This window comes from Oncorhynchus mykiss, unplaced genomic scaffold (assembly GCF_013265735.2).
Source record: "Oncorhynchus mykiss isolate Arlee unplaced genomic scaffold, USDA_OmykA_1.1 un_scaffold_362, whole genome shotgun sequence".
NCBI lineage: Eukaryota > Metazoa > Chordata > Actinopteri > Salmoniformes > Salmonidae > Oncorhynchus > Oncorhynchus mykiss.
In genome coordinates this window covers 47088-67747 of record NW_023493810.1, presented here as the reverse complement: position 1 = coordinate 67747, position 20660 = coordinate 47088, and the positions used below count along the sequence as shown (strand labels likewise).

The window sequence follows — 20660 nt, the reverse complement described above, 5'->3', positions numbered from 1 at the left end:
TTTCCAAGAATATGTTCCACTTTGTGGGCTCAGCAAACATTGTCACCCTAAAAAAAGAGCAGTACTTTCTCCCCGTCGGGGGAATTGAATCCCGGTCTCCCCGCGTGACAGGCGGGGATACTCACCACTATACTAACGAGGAGCAGGTGGGTTGGAACTTTGAAAAAACGTGGAGCATTGGTACTAACCCTAAATTTGGGAATGTTGGGCTTAAACCCTTCTAACAAAAATATCTGTAGAGACTGAATGGTTGGAGCTAGGAACTACTATGACCCCGCTATGGAAAGCTGAGACTCTCACAAACACGTACATGTAATCGATTTTGCTCTATACCGCTCACAAGCCACACAATACTAGTTTGCAGGTGAGGCGTTTGTGGGTAATCCCAGGACATTGTCACAAATGCCAAAACTCAAGACAGTTGTCACTGACAAGTTGGTTACTCTTTCCCATTTAACAACTAAAGCCTTGCAAAAAGTTAATCACCTCACACACTGGGAAATCTGCATGGATTCACCAAAAGTCTACTGAGAATGAGTAAATGTTCAAAGTCTTATTTTCAAGAGTCAGTTGAGAATTCGACCAAGACCAGAGATTTCTGTTTGCCTGGCAATCTAACACAGATTTCCTCCTCAGGGGTTTGCATACTTGTCGAAATGACATGTTCAAAACTTCCTGCATTGGCCGGGAATCGAACCCGGGCCTCCCGCGTGGCAGGCGAGAATTCTACCACTGAACAACCATGCCTTGGAAGGCTGAGTTAACCTCAAAGGCAGGAAATTGTATCATAAAGCTTTTTTTCCCAAAGAATATGTTCCACTTTGTGGGCTCAGCAAACATTGTTCACCCTAAAAAAAGAGCAGTACTTTCTCCCGTCGGGGAATTGAACCCCGGTCTCGCCCGCGTGACAGGCGGGGATACTCACCACTATACTAACGAGGAGCAGTGGGTTGGAACTTTGAAAAAACGTGGAGCATTGGTACTAACACCTAATTTGGAATTTTGGGCTTAAACCCTTCTAACAAAAATAGCTGTAGAGACTGAATGGTTGGAGCTAGGAACTACTATGACCCCGCTATGGAAAAGCTGAGACTCTCACAAACACGTACATGTAATCGATTTTGCTCATATAACCGCTCACAAGCCACACAATACTAGTTTGCAGGTGAGGCGTTTGTGGGTAATCCCAGGACATTGTCACAAATGCCAAACTCAAGACAGTTGTCACTGACAAGTTGGTTACTCTTTCCCATTTAACAACTAAAGCCTTGCAAAAAGTTAATCACCTCACACACTGGAAATCTGCAATGGATTCACCAAAGTCTACTGAGAATGAGTAAATGTTCAAAGTCTTATTTTTCAAGAGTCAGTTGAGAATTCGACCAAGACCAGAGATTTCTGTTTGCCTGGCAATCTAACACAGATTTCCTCCTCAGGGGTTTGCATACTTGTCGAAATGACATGTTCAAAACTTCCTGCATTGGCCGGGAATCGAACCCGGGCCTCCCGCGTGGCAGGCGAGAATTCTACCACTGAACAACCAATGCCTTGGAAGGCTGAGTTAACCTCAAAGGCAGGAAATTGTATCATAAAGCTTTTTTTCCAAGAATATGTTCCACTTTGTGGGCTCAACAACATTGTTCACCCTAAAAAAAGAGCAGTACTTTCTCCCCGTCGGGGAATTGAACCCCGGTCTCCCGCGTGACAGGCGGGGATACTCACCACTATACTAACGAGGAGCAGGTGGGTTGGAACTTTGAAAAAACGTGGAGCATTGGTACTAACCCTAAATTTGGAATGTTGGGCTTAAACCCTTCTAACAAAAATATCTGTAGAGACTGAATGGTTGGAGCTAGGAACTACTATGACCCAGCTATGGAAAGCTGAGACTCTCACAAACACGTACATGTAATCGATTTTGCTCTATACCGCTCACAAGCCACACAATACTAGTTTGCAGGTGAGGCGTTTGTGGGTAATCCCAGGACATTGTCACAAATGCCAAACTCAAGACAGTTGTCACTGACAAGTTGGTTACTCTTTCCCATTTAACAACTAAAGCCTTGCAAAAAGTTAATCACCTCACACACTGGAAATCTGCAATGGATTCACCAAAGTCTACTGAGAATGAGTAAATGTTCAAAGTCTTATTTTTCAAGAGTCAGTTGAGAATTCGACCAAGACCAGAGATTTCTGTTTGCCTGGCAATCTAACACAGATTTCCTCCTCAGGGGTTTGCATACTTGTCGAAATGACATGTTCAAAACTTCCTGCATTGGCCGGGAATCGAACCCGGGCCTCCCGCGTGGCAGGCGAGAATTCTACCACTGAACAACCAATGCCTTGGAAGGCTGAGTTAACCTCAAAGGCAGGAAATTGTATCATAAAGCTTTTTTTCCAAGAATATGTTCCACTTTGTGGGCTCAGCAACATTGTTCACCCTAAAAAAAGAGCAGTACTTTCTCCCCGTCGGGGAATTGAACCCCGGTCTCCCGCGTGACAGGCGGGGATACTCACCACTATACTAACGAGGAGCAGGTGGGTTGGAACTTTGAAAAAACGTGGAGCATTGGTACTAACCCTAAATTTGGAATGTTGGGCTTAAACCCTTCTAACAAAAATATCTGTAGAGACTGAATGGTTGGAGCTAGGAACTACTATGACCCAGCTATGGAAAGCTGAGACTCTCACAAACACGTACATGTAATCGATTTTGCTCTATACCGCTCACAAGCCACACAATACTAGTTTGCAGGTGAGGCGTTTGTGGGTAATCCCAGGACATTGTCACAAATGCCAAACTCAAGACAGTTGTCACTGACAAGTTGGTTACTCTTTCCCATTTAACAACTAAAGCCTTGCAAAAAGTTAATCACCTCACACACTGGAAATCTGCAATGGATTCACCAAAGTCTACTGAGAATGAGTAAATGTTCAAAGTCTTATTTTTCAAGAGTCAGTTGAGAATTCGACCAAGACCAGAGATTTCTGTTTGCCTGGCAATCTAACACAGATTTCCTCCTCAGGGGTTTGCATACTTGTCGAAATGACATGTTCAAAACTTCCTGCATTGGCCGGGAATCGAACCCGGGCCTCCCGCGTGGCAGGCGAGAATTCTACCACTGAACAACCAATGCCTTGGAAGGCTGAGTTAACCTCAAAGGCAGGAAATTGTATCATAAAGCTTTTTTTCCAAGAATATGTTCCACTTTGTGGGCTCAGCAACATTGTTCACCCTAAAAAAAGAGCAGTACTTTCTCCCCGTCGGGGAATTGAACCCCGGTCTCCCGCGTGACAGGCGGGGATACTCACCACTATACTAACGAGGAGCAGGTGGGTTGGAACTTTGAAAAAACGTGGAGCATTGGTACTAACCCTAAATTTGGAATGTTGGGCTTAAACCCTTCTAACAAAAATATCTGTAGAGACTGAATGGTTGGAGCTAGGAACTACTATGACCCAGCTATGGAAAGCTGAGACTCTCACAAACACGTACATGTAATCGATTTTGCTCTATACCGCTCACAAGCCACACAATACTAGTTTGCAGGTGAGGCGTTTGTGGGTAATCCCAGGACATTGTCACAAATGCCAAACTCAAGACAGTTGTCACTGACAAGTTGGTTACTCTTTCCCATTTAACAACTAAAGCCTTGCAAAAAGTTAATCACCTCACACACTGGAAATCTGCAATGGATTCACCAAAGTCTACTGAGAATGAGTAAATGTTCAAAGTCTTATTTTTCAAGAGTCAGTTGAGAATTCGACCAAGACCAGAGATTTCTGTTTGCCTGGCAATCTAACACAGATTTCCTCCTCAGGGGTTTGCATACTTGTCGAAATGACATGTTCAAAACTTCCTGCATTGGCCGGGAATCGAACCCGGGCCTCCCGCGTGGCAGGCGAGAATTCTACCACTGAACAACCAATGCCTTGGAAGGCTGAGTTAACCTCAAAGGCAGGAAATTGTATCATAAAGCTTTTTTTCCAAGAATATGTTCCACTTTGTGGGCTCAGCAACATTGTTCACCCTAAAAAAAGAGCAGTACTTTCTCCCCGTCGGGGAATTGAACCCCGGTCTCCCGCGTGACAGGCGGGGATACTCACCACTATACTAACGAGGAGCAGGTGGGTTGGAACTTTGAAAAAACGTGGAGCATTGGTACTAACCCTAAATTTGGAATGTTGGGCTTAAACCCTTCTAACAAAAATATCTGTAGAGACTGAATGGTTGGAGCTAGGAACTACTATGACCCAGCTATGGAAAGCTGAGACTCTCACAAACACGTACATGTAATCGATTTTGCTCTATACCGCTCACAAGCCACACAATACTAGTTTGCAGGTGAGGCGTTTGTGGGTAATCCCAGGACATTGTCACAAATGCCAAACTCAAGACAGTTGTCACTGACAAGTTGGTTACTCTTTCCCATTTAACAACTAAAGCCTTGCAAAAAGTTAATCACCTCACACACTGGAAATCTGCAATGGATTCACCAAAGTCTACTGAGAATGAGTAAATGTTCAAAGTCTTATTTTTCAAGAGTCAGTTGAGAATTCGACCAAGACCAGAGATTTCTGTTTGCCTGGCAATCTAACACAGATTTCCTCCTCAGGGGTTTGCATACTTGTCGAAATGACATGTTCAAAACTTCCTGCATTGGCCGGGAATCGAACCCGGGCCTCCCGCGTGGCAGGCGAGAATTCTACCACTGAACAACCAATGCCTTGGAAGGCTGAGTTAACCTCAAAGGCAGGAAATTGTATCATAAAGCTTTTTTTCCAAGAATATGTTCCACTTTGTGGGCTCAACAACATTGTTCACCCTAAAAAAAGAGCAGTACTTTCTCCCCGTCGGGGAATTGAACCCCGGTCTCCCGCGTGACAGGCGGGGATACTCACCACTATACTAACGAGGAGCAGGTGGGTTGGAACTTTGAAAAAACGTGGAGCATTGGTACTAACCCTAAATTTGGAATGTTGGGCTTAAACCCTTCTAACAAAAATATCTGTAGAGACTGAATGGTTGGAGCTAGAACTACTATGACCCAGCTTATGGAAAGCTGAGACTCTCACAAACACGTACATGGATCGATTTTGCTCTATACCGCTCACAAGCCACAAATACTAGTTTGGCAGGTGAGGGCGTTTGTGGGTAATCCAGGACATTGTCACAAATGCCAAACTCAAGACAGTTGTCACTGACAAGTTGTTACTCTTTCCCATTAACAACTAAAGCCTTGCAACAAGTTAATCACCTCACACACTGGAAATCTGCAATGGATTCACCAAAGTCTACTGAGAATGAGTAAATGTTCAAAGTCTTATTTTCAAGAGTCAGTTGAGAATTCGACCAAGACCAGAGATTTCTGTTTGCCTGGCTAATCTACCACAGATTTCCTCCTCAGGGGTTTGCATACGTGTCGAAATGACATGTTCAAAAAACTTCCTGCATTGGCCGGGAATCGAACCCGGGCCTCCCGCGTGGCAGCTAGAATTCTACCACTGAACAACCAATGCCTTGGAAGGCTGAGTTAACCTCAAAGGGCAGGAAATTGTATCATAAAGCTTTTTTTCCAAGAATATGTTCCACTTTGTGGGCTCAAGCAACATTGTTCACCCTAAAAAAAGAGCAGTACTTTCTCCCCGTCGGGGAATTGAACCCCGGTCTCTCCGCGTGACAGGCGGGGATACTCACCACTATACTAACGAGGAGGCAGGTGGGTTGGAACTTTGAAAAAACGTGGAGCATTGGTACTAACCCTAAATTTGGAATGTTGGGGCTTAAACCCTTCTAACAAAAATATCTGTAGAGACTGAATGGTTGGAGCTAGGAACTACTATGGACCCAGCTATGGAAAGCTGAGACTCTCACAAACACGTACATGTAATCGATTTTGCTCTATAACCGCTCACAAGCCACACAATAACTAGTTTGCAGGTGAGGCGTTTGTGGGTAATCCCAGGACATTGTCACAAATGCCAACTCAAGACAGTTGTCACTGACAAAGTTGGTTACTCTTTCCCATTAACAACTAAAGCCTTGCAAAAAGTTAATCACCTCACACACTGGAAATCTGCAATGGATTCACCAAAGTCTACTGAGAATGAGTAAATGTTCAAAGTCTTATTTTTCAAGAGGTCAGTTGAGAATTCGACCAAGACCAGAGATTTCTGTTTGCCTGGCAATCTAACACAGATTTCCTCCTCAGGGGTTTGCATACTTGTCGAAATGACATGTTCAAAACTTCCTGCATTGGCCGGGAATCGAACCCGGGCCTCCCGCGTGGCAGGCGAGAATTCTACCCACTGAACAACCAATGCCTTGGAAGGCTGAGTTTAACCTCAAAGGCAGGAAATTGTATCATAAAGCTTTTTTTCCAAGAATATGTTCCACTTTGTGGCTCAGCAACATTGTTTCACCCTAAAAAAAGAGCAGTACTTTCTCCCGTCGGGGAATTGAACCCCGGTCTCCCGCGTGACAGGCGGGGATACTCACCACTATACTAAACGAGGAGCAGGTGGGTTGGAACTTTGAAAAAAACGTGAGCATTGGTACTAACCCTAAATTTGGAATGTTGGCTTAAACCCTTCTAACAAAAATATCTGTAGAGACTGAATGGTTGGAGCTAGGAACTACTATGACCCAGCTATTGAAAGCTGAGACTCTCACAAACACGTACATGTAATCGATTTTGCTCTATACCGCTCACAAGCCACACAATACTAGTTTGCAGGTGAGGCGTTTGTGGGTAATCCCAGGACATTGTCACAAATGCCAAACTCAAGACAGTTGTCACTGACAAGTTGGTTACTCTTTCCCATTTAACAACTAAAGCCTTGCAAAAGTTAATCACCTCACACACTGGGAAATCTGCAAATGGATTCACCAAAGTCTACTGAGAATGAGTAAATGTTCAAAGTCTTATTTTCAAGAGTCAGTTGAGAATTCGACCAAGACCAGAGATTTCTGTTTGCCTGGCAATCTAACAACAGATTTCCTCCTCAGGGGTTTGCATACTTGTCGAAATGACATGTTCAAAACTTCCTGCATTGGCCGGGAATCGAACCCGGGCCTCCCGCGTGGCAGGCGAGAATTCTACCACTGAACAACCAATGCCTTGGAAGGCTGAGTTAACCTCAAAGGCAGGAAATTGTATCATAAAGCTTTTTTTTCCAAGAATATGTTCCACTTTGTGGGCTCAACAACATTGTTCACCCTAAAAAAAGAGCAGTACTTTCTCCCCGTCGGGGAATTGAACCCCGGTCTCCCGCGTGACAGGCGGGGATACTCACCACTATACTAACGAGGAGCAGGTGGGTTGGAACTTTGAAAAAACGTGGAGCATTGGTACTAACCCTAAATTTGGAATGTTGGGCTTAAACCCTTCTAACAAAAATATCTGTAGAGACTGAATGGTTGGAGCTAGGAATATCTGTAGAGACTGAATGGTTGGAGCTAGGAACTACTATGACCCAGCTATGGAAAGCTGAGACTCTCACAAACACGTACATGTAATCGATTTTGCTCTATACCGCTCACAAGCCACACAATACTAGTTTGCAGGTGAGGCGTTTGTGGGTAATCCCAGGACATTGTCACAAATGCCAAACTCAAGACAGTTGTCACTGACAAGTTGGTTACTCTTTCCCATTTAACAACTAAAGCCTTGCAAAAAGTTAATCACCTCACACACTGGAAATCTGCAATGGATTCACCACAAAGTCTACTGAGAATGAGTAAATGTTCAAAGTCTTATTTTCAAGAGTCAGTTGAGAATTCGACCAAGACCAGAGATTTCTGTTTGCCTGGCAATCTAACACAGATTTCCTCCTCAGGGGTTTGCATACTTGTCGAAATGACATGTTCAAAACTTCCTGCATTGGCCGGGAATCGAACCCGGCCTCCCGCGTGGCAGGCGAGAATTCTACCACTGAACAACCAATGCCTTGGAAGGCTGAGTTAACCTCAAAGGCAGGAAATTGTATCTAATAAAGCTTTTTTTCCAAGAATATGTTCCACTTTGGTGGGCTCAACAACATTGTTCACCCTAAAAAAGAGCAGTACTTTCTCCCCGTCGGGGGAATTGAACCCCGGTCTCCCGCGTGACAGGCGGGGATACTCACCACTATACTAACGAGGAGCAGGTGGGTTGGAACTTTGAAAAAACGTGGAGCATTGGTACTAACCCTAAATTTGGAATGTTGGGCTTAAACCCTTCTAACAAAAATATCTGTAGAGACTGAATGGTTGGAGCTAGGACTACTATGACCCCGCTATGGAAAGCTGAGACTCTCACAAACACGTACAATGTAATCGATTTTTGCTCTATACCGCTCACAAGCCACACAATACTAGTTTGCAGGTGAGGCGTTTGTGGGTAATCCAGGACATTGTCACAAATGCCAAACTCAAGACAGTTGTCACTGACAAGTTGGTTACTCTTTCCCATTAACAACTAAAGCCTTGCAAAAAGTTAATCACCTCACACACTGGAAATCTGCAATGGATTCACCAAAGTCTACTGAGAATGAGTAAATGTTCAAAGTCTTATTTTTCAAGAGTCAGTTGAGAATTCGACCAAGACCAGAGATTTCTGTTGCCTGGCAATCTAACACAGATTTCCTCCTCAGGGGTTTGCATACTTTGTCGAAATGACATGTTCAAAACTTCCTGCATTGGCCGGGAATCGAACCCGGGCCTCCCGCGTGGCAGGCGAGAATTCTACCACTGAACAACCAATGCCTTGGAAGGCTGAGTTAACCTCAAAGGCAGGAAATTGTATCATAAAGCTTTTTTTCCAAGAATATGTTCCACTTTGTGGGCTCAGCAACATTGTTCACCTAAAAAAAGAGCAGGTACTTTCTCCCCGTCGGGGGAATTGAACCCGGTCTCCCCCGCAGTGACAGGCGGGGATACTCACCACTATACTAACGAGGAGCAGGTGGGTTGGAACTTTGAAAAAACGTGGAGCATTGGTACTAACCCTAAATTTGGAATGTTGGGCTTAAACCCTTCTAACAAAAATATCTGTAGAGACTGAATGGTTGAGCTAGGAACTACTATGACCCAGCTATGGAAAGCTGAGACTCTCACAAACACGTACATGTAATCGATTTTGCTCTATACCGCTCACAAGCCACACAATACTAGTTTGCAGGTGAGGCGTTTGTGGTAATCCCAGGACATTGTCACAAATGCCAAACTCAAGACAGTTGTCACTGACAAGTTGGTTACTCTTTCCCATTTAACAAACTAAAGCCTTGCAAAAAGTTAATCACCTCACACACTGGAAATCTGCAATGGATTCACCAAAGTCTACTGAGAATGAGTAAATGTTCAAAGTCTTATTTTTCAAGAGTCAGTTGAGAATTCGACCAAGACCAGAGATTTCTGTTTGCCTGGCAATCTAACACAGATTTCCTCCTCAGGGGTTTGCATACTTGTCGAAATGACATGTTCAAAACTTCCTGCATTGGCCGGGAATCGAACCCGGGCCTCCCGCGTGGCAGGCGAGAATTCTACCACTGAACAACCAATGCCTTGGAAGGCTGAGTTAACCTCAAAGGCAGGAAATTGTATCATAAAGCTTTTTTTCCAAGAATATGTTCCACTTTGTGGGCTCAGCAACATTGTTTCACCCTAAAAAAAGAGCAGTACTTTCTCCCCGTCGGGGAATTGAACCCCGGTCTCCCGCGTGACAGGCGGGGATACTCACCACTATACTAACGAGGAGCAGGTGGGTTGGAACTTTGAAAAAACGTGGAGCATTGGTACTAACCCTAAATTTGGAATGTTGGGCTTAACCCTTCTAACAAAAATATCTGTAGAGACTGAATGGTTGGAGCTAGGAACTACTATGACCCAGCTATGGAAAGCTGAGACTCTCACAAACACGTACATGTAATCGATTTTGCTCTATAACCGCTCACAAGCCACACAATACTAGTTTGCAGGTGAGGCGTTTGTGGGTAATCCCAGGACATTGTCACAAATGCCAAACTCAAGACAGTTGTCACTGACAAGTTGGTTACTCTTTCCCATTTAACAACTAAAGCCTTGCAAAAAGTTAATCACCTCACACACTGGAAATCTGCAATGGATTCACCAAAGTCTACTGAGAATGAGTAAATGTTCAAAGTCTTATTTTTCAAGAGTCAGTTGAGAATTCGACCAAGACCAGAGATTTCTGTTTGCCTGGCAATCTAACACAGATTTCCTCCTCAGGGTTTGCATACTTGTCGAAATGACATGTTCAAAACTTCCTGCATTGGCCGGGAATCGAACCCGGGCCTCCCGCGTGGCAGGCGAGAATTCTACCACTGAACAACCAATGCCTTGGAAGGCTGAGTTAACCTCAAAGGCAGGAATTGTATCATAAAGCTTTTTTTCCAAGAATATGTTCCACTTTGTGGGCTCAGCAACATATGTTCACCCTAAAAAAAAGAGCAGTACTTTCTCCCCGTCGGGGAATTGAACCCCGGTCTCCCGCGTGACAGGCGGGGATACTCACCACTATACTAACGAGGAGCAGGTGGGTTGGAACTTGAAAAAACGTGGAGCATTGGTACTAACCCTAAATTTGGAATGTTGGGCTTAAACCCTTCTAACAAAAATATCTGTAGAGACTGAATGGTTGGAGCTAGGAACTACTATGACCCCGCTATGGAAAGCTGAGACTCTCACAAACACGTACATGTAATCGATTTTGCTCTATACCGCTCACAAGCCACACAATACTAGTTTGCAGGTGAGGCGTTTGTGGGTAATCCCAGGACATTGTCACAAATGCCAAACTCAAGACAGTTGTCACTGACAAGTTGGTTACTCTTTCCCATTTAACAACTAAAGCCTTGCAAAAAGTTAATCACCTCACACACTGGAAATCTGCAATGGATTCACCAAAGTCTACTGAGAATGAGTAAATGTTCAAAGTCTTATTTTTCAAGAGTCAGTTGAGAATTCGACCAAGACCAGAGATTTCTGTTTGCCTGGCAATCTAACACAGATTTCCTCCTCAGGGGTTTGCATACTTGTCGAAATGACATGTTCAAAACTTCCTGCATTGGCCGGGAATCGAACCCGGGCCTCCGCGTGGCAGGCGAGAATTCTACCACTGAACAACCAATGCCTTGGAAGGCTGAGTTACCTCAAAGGCAGGAAATTGTATCATAAAGCTTTTTTCCAAGAATATGTTCCACTTTGTGGGCTCAGCAACATTGTTCACCCTAAAAAAAGAGCAGTACTTTCTCCCCGTCGGGGAATTGAACCCCGGTCTCCGCGTGACAGGCGGGGATACTCACCACTATACTAACGAGGAGCAGGTGGGTTGGAACTTTGAAAAACGTGGAGCATTGGTACTAACCCTAAATTTGGAATTTTGGGCTTAAACCCTTCTAACAAAAATATCTGTAGAGACTGAATGGTTGGAGCTAGGAACTACTATGACCCAGCTATGGAAAGCTGAGACTCTCACAAACACGTACATGTAATCGATTTTGCTCTATACCGCTCACAAGCCACACAATACTAGTTGCAGGTGAGGCGTTTGTGGGGTAATCCCAGGACATTGTCACAAAATGCCAAACTCAAGACAGTTGTCACTGACAAGTTGGTTACTCTTTCCCATTTAACAACTAAAGCCTTGCAAAAAGTTAATCACCTCACACACTGGAAATCTGCAATGGAATTCACCAAAGTCTACTGAGAATGAGTAAATGTTCAAAGTCTTATTTTTCAAGAGTCAGTTGAGAATTCGACCAGACCAGAGATTTCTGTTTGCCTGGCAATCTAACACAGATTTCCTCCTCAGGGGTTTGCATACTTGTCGAATTGACATGTTCAAAACTTCCTGCATTGGGCCGGGAATCGAACCCGGGCCTCCCGCGTGGCAGGCGAGAATTCTACCACTTGAACAACCAATGCCTTGGAAGGCTGAGTTATACCTCAAAGGCAGGAAATTGTATCATAAAGCTTTTTTCCAAGAAATATGTCCCTTTGTGGGCTCAACAACATTGTTCCACCCTAAAAAAAAGAGCAGTACTTTCTCCCCGTCGGGGGAATTGAACCCCGGTCTCTCCCGCGTGACAGGCGGGGATACTCACCACTATACTAACGAGGAGCAGGTGGGTTGGAACTTTGAAAAAACGTGGAGCATTGGTACTAACCCTAAATTTGGGAATGTTGGGCTTAAACCCTTCTAACAAAAATATCTGTAGAGACTGAAATGGTTGGAGCTAGGAACTACTATGACCCAGCTATGGAAAGCTGAGACTCTCACAAACACGTACATGTAATCGATTTTGCTCTATAACCGCTCACAAGCCACACAATACTAGTTTGCAGGTGAGGCGTTTGTGGGTAATCCCAGGACATTGTCACAAATGCCAACTCAAGACAGTTGTCACTGACAAGTTGGTTACTCTTTCCCATTTAACAACTAAAGCCTTGCAAAAAGTTAATCACCTCACACACTGGAAATCTGCAATGGATTCACCAAAGTCTACTGAGAATGAGTAAATGTTCAAAGTCTTATTTTTCAAGAGTCAGTTGAGAATTCGACCAAGACCAGAGATTTCTGTTTGCCTGGCAATCTAACACAGATTTCCTCCTCAGGGGTTTGCATACTTGTCGAAATGACATGTTCAAAACTCCTGGCATTGGCCGGGAATCGAACCCGGGCCTCCCGCGTGGCCAGGGAGCGGAAGAGAGGAATGTCTACCACTGAACAACCAATGCCTTGGAAGGCTGAGTTAACCTCAAAGGCAGGAAATGTATCATAAAGCTTTTTTTTCCAAGAATATGTTCCACTTTGTGGGCTCAACAACATTGTTCACCCTAAAAAAAGAGCAAGTACTTTCTCCCCGTCGGGATTGAACCCCGGTCTCCGCGTGACAGTCGGGGATACTCACCACTATACTAACGAGGAGCAGGTGGGTTGGAACTTTGAAAAACGTGGAGCATTGGTACTAACCCTTAAATTTGGAATTTGGGCTAAACCCTTCTAACAAAAATATCTGTAGAGACTGAATGGTTGGAGCTAGGAACTACTATGACCCCAGCTATGGAAAGCTGAGACCTCTCACAAACACGTACATGTAATCGATTTTGCTCTATACCGCTCACAAGCCACACAATACTAGTTGCAGGTGAGGCGTTTGTGGTAATCCCAGGACATTGTCACAATGCCAAACTCAAGACAGTTGTCATGACAAGTTGGTTACTCTTTCCCATTTAACAACTAAAGCCTTGCAAAAAGTTAATCACCTCACACACTGGAAATCTGCAATGGATTCACCAAAGTCTACTGAGAATGGTAAATGTTCAAAGTCCTTATTTTTCAAAGAGTCAGTTGAGAATTCGACCAAGACCAGAGATTTCTGTTTGCCTGGCAATCTAACACAGATTTCCTCCTCAGGGTTTGCAATACTTGTCGAAATGACATGTTCAAAACTTCCTGCATTGGCCGGGCATCGAACCCGGGCCTCCCGCGTGGCAGGCGAGAATTCTACCACTGAACAACCAATGCCTTGGAAGGCTGAGTTAACCTCAAAGGCAGGAAATTGTATCATAAAGCTTTTTTTCCAAGAATATGTTCCACTTTGTGGGCTCAACAACATTGTTCACCCTAAAAAAAGAGCAGTACTTTCTCCCCTCGGGGAATTGAACCCCGGTCTCCGGCGTGACAGGCGGGGATACTCACCACTATACTAACGAGGAGCAGGTGGGTTGGAACTTTGAAAAAACGTGGAGCATTGGTACGAACCCTAAATTTGGAATTTTGGGCTTAAACCCTTCTAACAAAAATATCTGTAAGAGACTGAATGGTTGGAGCTAGGAACTACTATGACCCAGCTATGGAAAGCTGAGACTCTCACAAACACGTACATGTAATCGATTTTGCTCTATACCGCTCACAAGCCACACAATACTAGTTTGCAGGTGAGGCGTTTGTGGGGTAATCCAGGACATTGTCCACAAATGCCAAACTCAAGACAGTTGTCACTGACAAGTTGGTTACTCTTTCCCATTTAACAACTAAAGCCTTGCAAAAAGTTAATCACCTCACACACTGGAAATCTGCAATGGATTCACCAAAGTCTACTGAGAATGAGTAAATGTTCAAAGTCTTATTTTTCAAGAGTCAGTTGAGAATTCGACCAAGACCAGAGATTTCTGTTTGCCTGGCAATCTAACACAGATTTCCTCCTCAGGGGTTTGCATACTTGTCGAAATGACATGTTCAAAACTTCCTGCATTGGCCGGGAATCGAACCCGGGCCTCCCGCGTGGCAGGCGAGAATTCTAACCACTGAACAACCAATGCCTTGGAAGGCTGAGTTAACCTCAAAGGCCAGGAAATTGTATCATAAAGCTTTTTTTCCAAGAATATGTTCCACTTTGTGGGCTCAACAACATTGTTCACCCTAAAAAAAAAGAGCAGTACTTTCTCCCCGTCGGGGGAATTGAACCCCGGTCTTCCCGCGTGACAGGCGGGGATACTCACCACTATACTAACGAGGAGCAGGTGGGTTGGAACTTTGAAAAAACGTGGAGCATTGGTACTAACCCTAAATTTGGGAATGTTGGGCTTAAACCCTTCTAACAAAAATATCTGTAGAGACTGAATGGTTGGAGCTAGGAACTACTATGACCCAGCTATGGAAAGCTGAGACTCTCACAAACACGTACATGTAATCGATTTTGCTCTATACCGCTCACAAGCCACACAATACTAGTTTGCAGGTGAGGCGTTTGTGGGTAATCCCAGGACATTGTCACAAATGCCAAACTCAAGACAGTTGTCACTGACAAGTTGGTTACTCTTTCCCATTTAACAACTAAAGCCTTGCAAAAAGTTAATCACCTCACACACTGGAAATCTGCAATGGATTCACCAAAGTCTACTGAGAATGAGGTAAATGTTCAAAGTCTTATTTTCAAGAGTCAGTTGAGAATTCGACCAAGACCAGAGATTTCTGTTTGCCTGGCAATCTAACACAGATTTCCTCCTCAGGGGTTTGCATACTTGTCGAAATGACATGTTCAAAACTTCCTGCATTGGCCGGGAATCGAACCCGGGCCTCCCTCGTGGCAGGCGAGAATTCTACCACTGAACAACCAATGCCTTGGAAGGGCTGAGTTAACCTCAAAGGCAGGAAATTGTATCATAAAGCTTTTTTTCCAAGAATATGTTCCACTTTGTGGGCTCAACAACATTGTTCACCCTAAAAAAAGAGCAGTACTTTCTCCCCGTCGGGGAATTGAACCCCGGTCTCCGCGTGACAGGCGGGGATACTCACCACTATACTAACGAGGAGCAGGTGGGTTGGAACTTTGAAAAAACGTGGAGCATTGGTACTAACCCTAAATTTGGAATTTTGGGCTTAAACCCTTCTAACAAAAATATCTGTAGAGACTGAATGGTTGGAGCTAGGAACTACTATGACCCAGCTATGGAAAGCTGAGACTCTCACAAACACGTACATGTAATCGATTTTGCTCTATACCGCTCACAAAGCCACACAATACTAGTTTGCAGGTGAGGCGTTTGTGGTAATCCCAGGACATTGTCACAAATGCCAAACTCAAGACAGTTGTCACTGACAAGTTGGTTACTCTTTCCCATTTAACAACTAAAGCCTTGCAAAAAAGTTAATCACCTCACACACTGGAAATCTGCAATGGATTCACCAAAGTCTACTGAGAATGAGTAAATGTTCAAAGTCTTATTTTTCAAGAGTCAGTTGAGAATTCCGACCAAGACCAGAGATTTCTGTTTGCCTGCAATCTAACACAGATTTCCTCCTCAGGGGTTTGCATACTTGTCGAAATGACATGTTCAAACTTCCTGCATTGGCCGGGAATCGAACCCGGGCCTCCGCGTGGCAGGCGAGAATTCTACCACTGAACAACCAATGCCTTGGAAGGCTGAGTTAACCTCAAAGGCAGGAAATTGTATCATAAAGCTTTTTTTCCAAGAATATGTTCCACTTTGTGGGCTCAACAACATTGTTCACACCTAAAAAAAAGAGCAGTACTTTCTCCCCGTCGTGGAATTGAACCCCGGTCTCCGGCGTGACAGGCGGGATGACTCACCACTATACTAACGAGGAGCAGGTGGGTTGGAACTTTGAAAAAACGTGGAGCATGGTACTAACCCTAAATTTGGAATTTTGGGCTTAAAACCCTTCTAACAAAAATATCTGTAGAGACTGAATGGTTGGAGCTAGGAACTACTATGACCCAGCTATGGAAAGCTGAGACTCTCACAAACACGTACATGTAATCGATTTTGCTCTATACCGCTCACAAGCCACACAATACTAGTTTGCAGGTGAGGCGTTGTGGGTAATCCCAGGACATTGTCACAAATGCCAAACTCAAGACAGTTGTCACTGACAAGTTGGTTACTCTTTCCCATTTAACAACTAAAGCCTTGCAAAAAGTTAATCACCTCACACACTGGAAATCTGCAATGGATTCACCAAAGTCTACTGAGAATGAGTAAATGTTCAAAAGTCTTATTTTTCAAGAGTCAGTTGAGAAATTCGAACCAAGACCAGAGATTTCTGTTTGCCTGGCAATCTAACACAGATTTCCTCCTCAGGGGTTTGCATACTTGTCGAAATGACATGTTTCAAAACTTCCTGCATTGGCCGGGAATCGAACCCGGCCTCCCGCGTGGCAGGCGAGAATTCTACCACTGACAACCCATGCCTTGGAAGGCTGAGTTACACCTCAAAGGCAGGAAATTGTATCATAAAGCTTTTTTTCCAAGAATATGTTCCACTTTGTGGGCTCAACAACATTGTTCACCCTAAAAAAAGAGCAGTACTTTCTCCCCGTCGGGGAATTGAACCCCGGTCTCCCGCGTGACAGGCGGGGATACTCACCACTATACTAACGAGGAGCAGGTGGGTTGGAACTTTGAAAAAACGTGGAGCATTGGTACTAACCCTAAATTTGGAATGTTGGGCTTAAACCCTTCTAACAAAAATATCTGTAGAGACTGAATGGTTGGAGCTAGGAACTACTATGACCCAGCTATGGAAAGCTGAGACTCTCACAAACACGTACATGTAATCGATTTTGCTCTATACCGCTCACAAGCCACACAATACTAGTTTGCAGGTGAGGCGTTTGTGGGTAATCCCAGGACATTGTCACAAATGCCAAACTCAAGACAGTTGTCACTGACAAGTTGGTTACTCTTTCCCATTTAACAACTAAAGCCTTGCAAAAAGTTAATCACCTCACACACTGGAAATCTGCAATGGATTCACCAAAGTCTACTGAGAATGAGTAAATGTTCAAAGTCTTATTTTTCAAGAGTCAGTTGAGAATTCGACCAAGACCAGAGATTTCTGTTTGCCTGGCAATCTAACACAGATTTCCTCCTCAGGGGTTTGCATACTTGTCGAAATGACATGTTCAAAACTTCCTGCATTGGCCGGGAATCGAACCCGGGCCTCCCGCGTGGCAGGCGAGAATTCTACCACTGAACAACCAATGCCTTGGAAGGCTGAGTTAACCTCAAAGGCAGGAAATTGTATCATAAAGCTTTTTTTCCAAGAATATGTTCCACTTTGTGGGCTCAACAACATTGTTCACCCTAAAAAAAGAGCAGTACTTTCTCCCCGTCGGGGAATTGAACCCCGGTCTCCCGCGTGACAGGCGGGGATACTCACCACTATACTAACGAGGAGCAGGTGGGTTGGAACTTTGAAAAAACGTGGAGCATTGGTACTAACCCTAAATTTGGAATGTTGGGCTTAAACCCTTCTAACAAAAATATCTGTAGAGACTGAATGGTTGGAGCTAGGAACTACTATGACCCAGCTATGGAAAGCTGAGACTCTCACAAACACGTACATGTAATCGATTTTGCTCTATACCGCTCACAAGCCACACAATACTAGTTTGCAGGTGAGGCGTTTGTGGGTAATCCCAGGACATTGTCACAAATGCCAAACTCAAGACAGTTGTCACTGACAAGTTGGTTACTCTTTCCCATTTAACAACTAAAGCCTTGCAAAAAGTTAATCACCTCACACACTGGAAATCTGCAATGGATTCACCAAAGTCTACTGAGAATGAGTAAATGTTCAAAGTCTTATTTTTCAAGAGTCAGTTGAGAATTCGACCAAGACCAGAGATTTCTGTTTGCCTGGCAATCTAACACAGATTTCCTCCTCAGGGGTTTGCATACTTGTCGAAATGACATGTTCAAAACTTCCTGCATTGGCCGGGAATCGAACCCGGGCCTCCCGCGTGGCAGGCGAGAATTCTACCACTGAACAACCAATGCCTTGGAAGGCTGAGTTAACCTCAAAGGCAGGAAATTGTATCATAAAGCTTTTTTTCCAAGAATATGTTCCACTTTGTGGGCTCAACAACATTGTTCACCCTAAAAAAAGAGCAGTACTTTCTCCCCGTCGGGGAATTGAACCCCGGTCTCCCGCGTGACAGGCGGGGATACTCACCACTATACTAACGAGGAGCAGGTGGGTTGGAACTTTGAAAAAACGTGGAGCATTGGTACTAACCCTAAATTTGGAATGTTGGGCTTAAACCCTTCTAACAAAAATATCTGTAGAGACTGAATGGTTGGAGCTAGGAACTACTATGACCCAGCTATGGAAAGCTGAGACTCTCACAAACACGTACATGTAATCGATTTTGCTCTATACCGCTCACAAGCCACACAATACTAGTTTGCAGGTGAGGCGTTTGTGGGTAATCCCAGGACATTGTCACAAATGCCAAACTCAAGACAGTTGTCACTGACAAGTTGGTTACTCTTTCCCATTTAACAACTAAAGCCTTGCAAAAAGTTAATCACCTCACACACTGGAAATCTGCAATGGATTCACCAAAGTCTACTGAGAATGAGTAAATGTTCAAAGTCTTATTTTTCAAGAGTCAGTTGAGAATTCGACCAAGACCAGAGATTTCTGTTTGCCTGGCAATCTAACACAGATTTCCTCCTCAGGGGTTTGCATACTTGTCGAAATGACATGTTCAAAACTTCCTGCATTGGCCGGGAATCGAACCCGGGCCTCCCGCGTGGCAGGCGAGAATTCTACCACTGAACAACCAATGCCTTGGAAGGCTGAGTTAACCTCAAAGGCAGGAAATTGTATCATAAAGCTTTTTTTCCAAGAATATGTTCCACTTTGTGGGCTCAACAACATTGTTCACCCTAAAAAAAGAGCAGTACTTTCTCCCCGTCGGGGAATTGAACCCCGGTCTCCCGCGTGACAGGCGGGGATACTCACCACTATACTAACGAGGAGCAGGTGGGTTGGAACTTTGAAAAAACGTGGAGCATTGGTACTAACCCTAAATTTGGAATTTTGGGCTTAAACCCTTCTAACAAAAATATCTGTAGAGACTGAATGGTTGGAGCTAGGAACTACTATGACCCAGCTATGGAAAGCTGAGACTCTCACAAACACGTACATGTAATCGATTTGCTCTATACCGCTCACAAGCCACACAATACTAGTTTGCAGGTGAGGCGTTTGTGGGTAATCCCAGGACATTGTCACAATGCCAAACTCAAGACAGTTGTCACTGACAAGTTGGTTACTCTTTCCATTTAACAACTAAAGCCTTGCAAAAAGTTAATCACCTCACACACTGGAAATCTGCAATGGATTCAACCAAAGTCTACTGAGAATGAGTAAATGTTCAAAGTCTTATTTTTCAAGAGTCAGTTGAGAATTCGACCAAGACCAGAGATTTCTGTTTGCCTGGCAATCTAACACAGATTTCCTCCTCAGGGGTTTGCATACTTGTCGAAATGGACATGTTTCAAAACTTCCTGCATTGGCCGGGAATCGAACCCGGGCCTCCCGCGTGGCAGGCGAGAATTCTACCACTGAACCAACCAATGCCTTGGAAGGCTGAGTTAACCTCAAAGGCAGGAAATTGTATCATAAAGCTTTTTTTCCAAGAATATGTTCCACTTTGTGGGCTCAACAACATTGTTCACCCTAAAAAAAGAGCAGTACTTTCTCCCCGTCGGGGAATTGAACCCCGGTCTCCGGCGTGACAGGCGGGGATACTCACCACTATACTAACGAGGAGCAGGTGGGTTGGAAACTTTGAAAAAACGTGGAGCATTGGTACTAACCCTAAATTTGGAATTTTGGGCTTAAACCCTTCTAACAAAAATATCTGTAGAGACTGAATGGTTGGAGCTAGGAACTACTATGACCCCGCTATGGAAAGCTGAGGACTCTCACAAACAACGTACATGTAATCGATTTTGCTCTATACCGCTCACAAAGCCACACAATACTAGTTTGCAGGTGAGGCGTTTGTGGGTAATCCCAGGACATTGTCACAAATGCCAAACTCAAGACAGTTGTCACTGACAAGTTGGTTACTCTTTCCCATTTAACAACTAAAGCCTTGCAAAAAGTTAATCACCTCACACACTGGAAATCTGCAATGGATTCACCAAAGTCTACTGAGAATGAGTAAATGTTCAAAGTCTTATTTTTCAAGAGTCAGTTGAGAATTCGACCAAGACCCAGAGATTTCTGTTTGCCTGGCAATCTAACACAGATTTCCTCCTCAGGGGTTTGCATACTTGTCGAAATGACATGTTCAAAACTTCCTGCATTGGCCGGGAATCGAACACCGGGCCT

At 44.2% G+C, this 20660-nt stretch overlaps 25 non-coding genes across 25 annotated transcripts; all 25 read right to left on the bottom strand.

Annotated features, from left to right (window-relative positions):
• Positions 1–1476: 1476 nt before the first annotated feature.
• Positions 1477–1547, bottom strand: trnag-gcc. The gene has a single exon. It is a non-coding gene; the product is annotated as a tRNA-Gly (tRNA).
• Positions 1548–1667: 120 nt separating this feature from the next.
• On the bottom strand, positions 1668–1739 carry trnad-guc. The gene has a single exon. It is a non-coding gene; the product is annotated as a tRNA-Asp (tRNA).
• A 532-nt stretch (positions 1740–2271) lies between these two features.
• On the bottom strand, positions 2272–2342 carry trnag-gcc. Its single transcript has one exon. It is a non-coding gene; the product is annotated as a tRNA-Gly (tRNA).
• A 120-nt stretch (positions 2343–2462) lies between these two features.
• trnad-guc lies at positions 2463–2534 on the bottom strand. The gene has a single exon. It is a non-coding gene; the product is annotated as a tRNA-Asp (tRNA).
• Positions 2535–3066: 532 nt separating this feature from the next.
• trnag-gcc lies at positions 3067–3137 on the bottom strand. Its single transcript has one exon. It is a non-coding gene; the product is annotated as a tRNA-Gly (tRNA).
• A 120-nt stretch (positions 3138–3257) lies between these two features.
• Positions 3258–3329, bottom strand: trnad-guc. The gene has a single exon. It is a non-coding gene; the product is annotated as a tRNA-Asp (tRNA).
• A 532-nt stretch (positions 3330–3861) lies between these two features.
• Positions 3862–3932, bottom strand: trnag-gcc. The gene has a single exon. It is a non-coding gene; the product is annotated as a tRNA-Gly (tRNA).
• Positions 3933–4052: 120 nt separating this feature from the next.
• Positions 4053–4124, bottom strand: trnad-guc. Its single transcript has one exon. It is a non-coding gene; the product is annotated as a tRNA-Asp (tRNA).
• A 532-nt stretch (positions 4125–4656) lies between these two features.
• Positions 4657–4727, bottom strand: trnag-gcc. The gene has a single exon. It is a non-coding gene; the product is annotated as a tRNA-Gly (tRNA).
• A 120-nt stretch (positions 4728–4847) lies between these two features.
• On the bottom strand, positions 4848–4919 carry trnad-guc. The gene has a single exon. It is a non-coding gene; the product is annotated as a tRNA-Asp (tRNA).
• Positions 4920–7049: 2130 nt separating this feature from the next.
• Positions 7050–7120, bottom strand: trnag-gcc. Its single transcript has one exon. It is a non-coding gene; the product is annotated as a tRNA-Gly (tRNA).
• A 121-nt stretch (positions 7121–7241) lies between these two features.
• Positions 7242–7313, bottom strand: trnad-guc. The gene has a single exon. It is a non-coding gene; the product is annotated as a tRNA-Asp (tRNA).
• A 1362-nt stretch (positions 7314–8675) lies between these two features.
• On the bottom strand, positions 8676–8746 carry trnag-gcc. Its single transcript has one exon. It is a non-coding gene; the product is annotated as a tRNA-Gly (tRNA).
• Positions 8747–9472: 726 nt separating this feature from the next.
• Positions 9473–9543, bottom strand: trnag-gcc. Its single transcript has one exon. It is a non-coding gene; the product is annotated as a tRNA-Gly (tRNA).
• Positions 9544–9664: 121 nt separating this feature from the next.
• Positions 9665–9736, bottom strand: trnad-guc. Its single transcript has one exon. It is a non-coding gene; the product is annotated as a tRNA-Asp (tRNA).
• A 531-nt stretch (positions 9737–10267) lies between these two features.
• Positions 10268–10338, bottom strand: trnag-gcc. Its single transcript has one exon. It is a non-coding gene; the product is annotated as a tRNA-Gly (tRNA).
• Positions 10339–10459: 121 nt separating this feature from the next.
• On the bottom strand, positions 10460–10531 carry trnad-guc. The gene has a single exon. It is a non-coding gene; the product is annotated as a tRNA-Asp (tRNA).
• A 6309-nt stretch (positions 10532–16840) lies between these two features.
• trnad-guc lies at positions 16841–16912 on the bottom strand. The gene has a single exon. It is a non-coding gene; the product is annotated as a tRNA-Asp (tRNA).
• Positions 16913–17444: 532 nt separating this feature from the next.
• Positions 17445–17515, bottom strand: trnag-gcc. Its single transcript has one exon. It is a non-coding gene; the product is annotated as a tRNA-Gly (tRNA).
• Positions 17516–17635: 120 nt separating this feature from the next.
• On the bottom strand, positions 17636–17707 carry trnad-guc. The gene has a single exon. It is a non-coding gene; the product is annotated as a tRNA-Asp (tRNA).
• A 532-nt stretch (positions 17708–18239) lies between these two features.
• trnag-gcc lies at positions 18240–18310 on the bottom strand. The gene has a single exon. It is a non-coding gene; the product is annotated as a tRNA-Gly (tRNA).
• A 120-nt stretch (positions 18311–18430) lies between these two features.
• On the bottom strand, positions 18431–18502 carry trnad-guc. Its single transcript has one exon. It is a non-coding gene; the product is annotated as a tRNA-Asp (tRNA).
• A 532-nt stretch (positions 18503–19034) lies between these two features.
• trnag-gcc lies at positions 19035–19105 on the bottom strand. The gene has a single exon. It is a non-coding gene; the product is annotated as a tRNA-Gly (tRNA).
• A 120-nt stretch (positions 19106–19225) lies between these two features.
• Positions 19226–19297, bottom strand: trnad-guc. Its single transcript has one exon. It is a non-coding gene; the product is annotated as a tRNA-Asp (tRNA).
• A 532-nt stretch (positions 19298–19829) lies between these two features.
• Positions 19830–19901, bottom strand: trnag-gcc. Its single transcript has one exon. It is a non-coding gene; the product is annotated as a tRNA-Gly (tRNA).
• Positions 19902–20660: the final 759 nt, after the last annotated feature.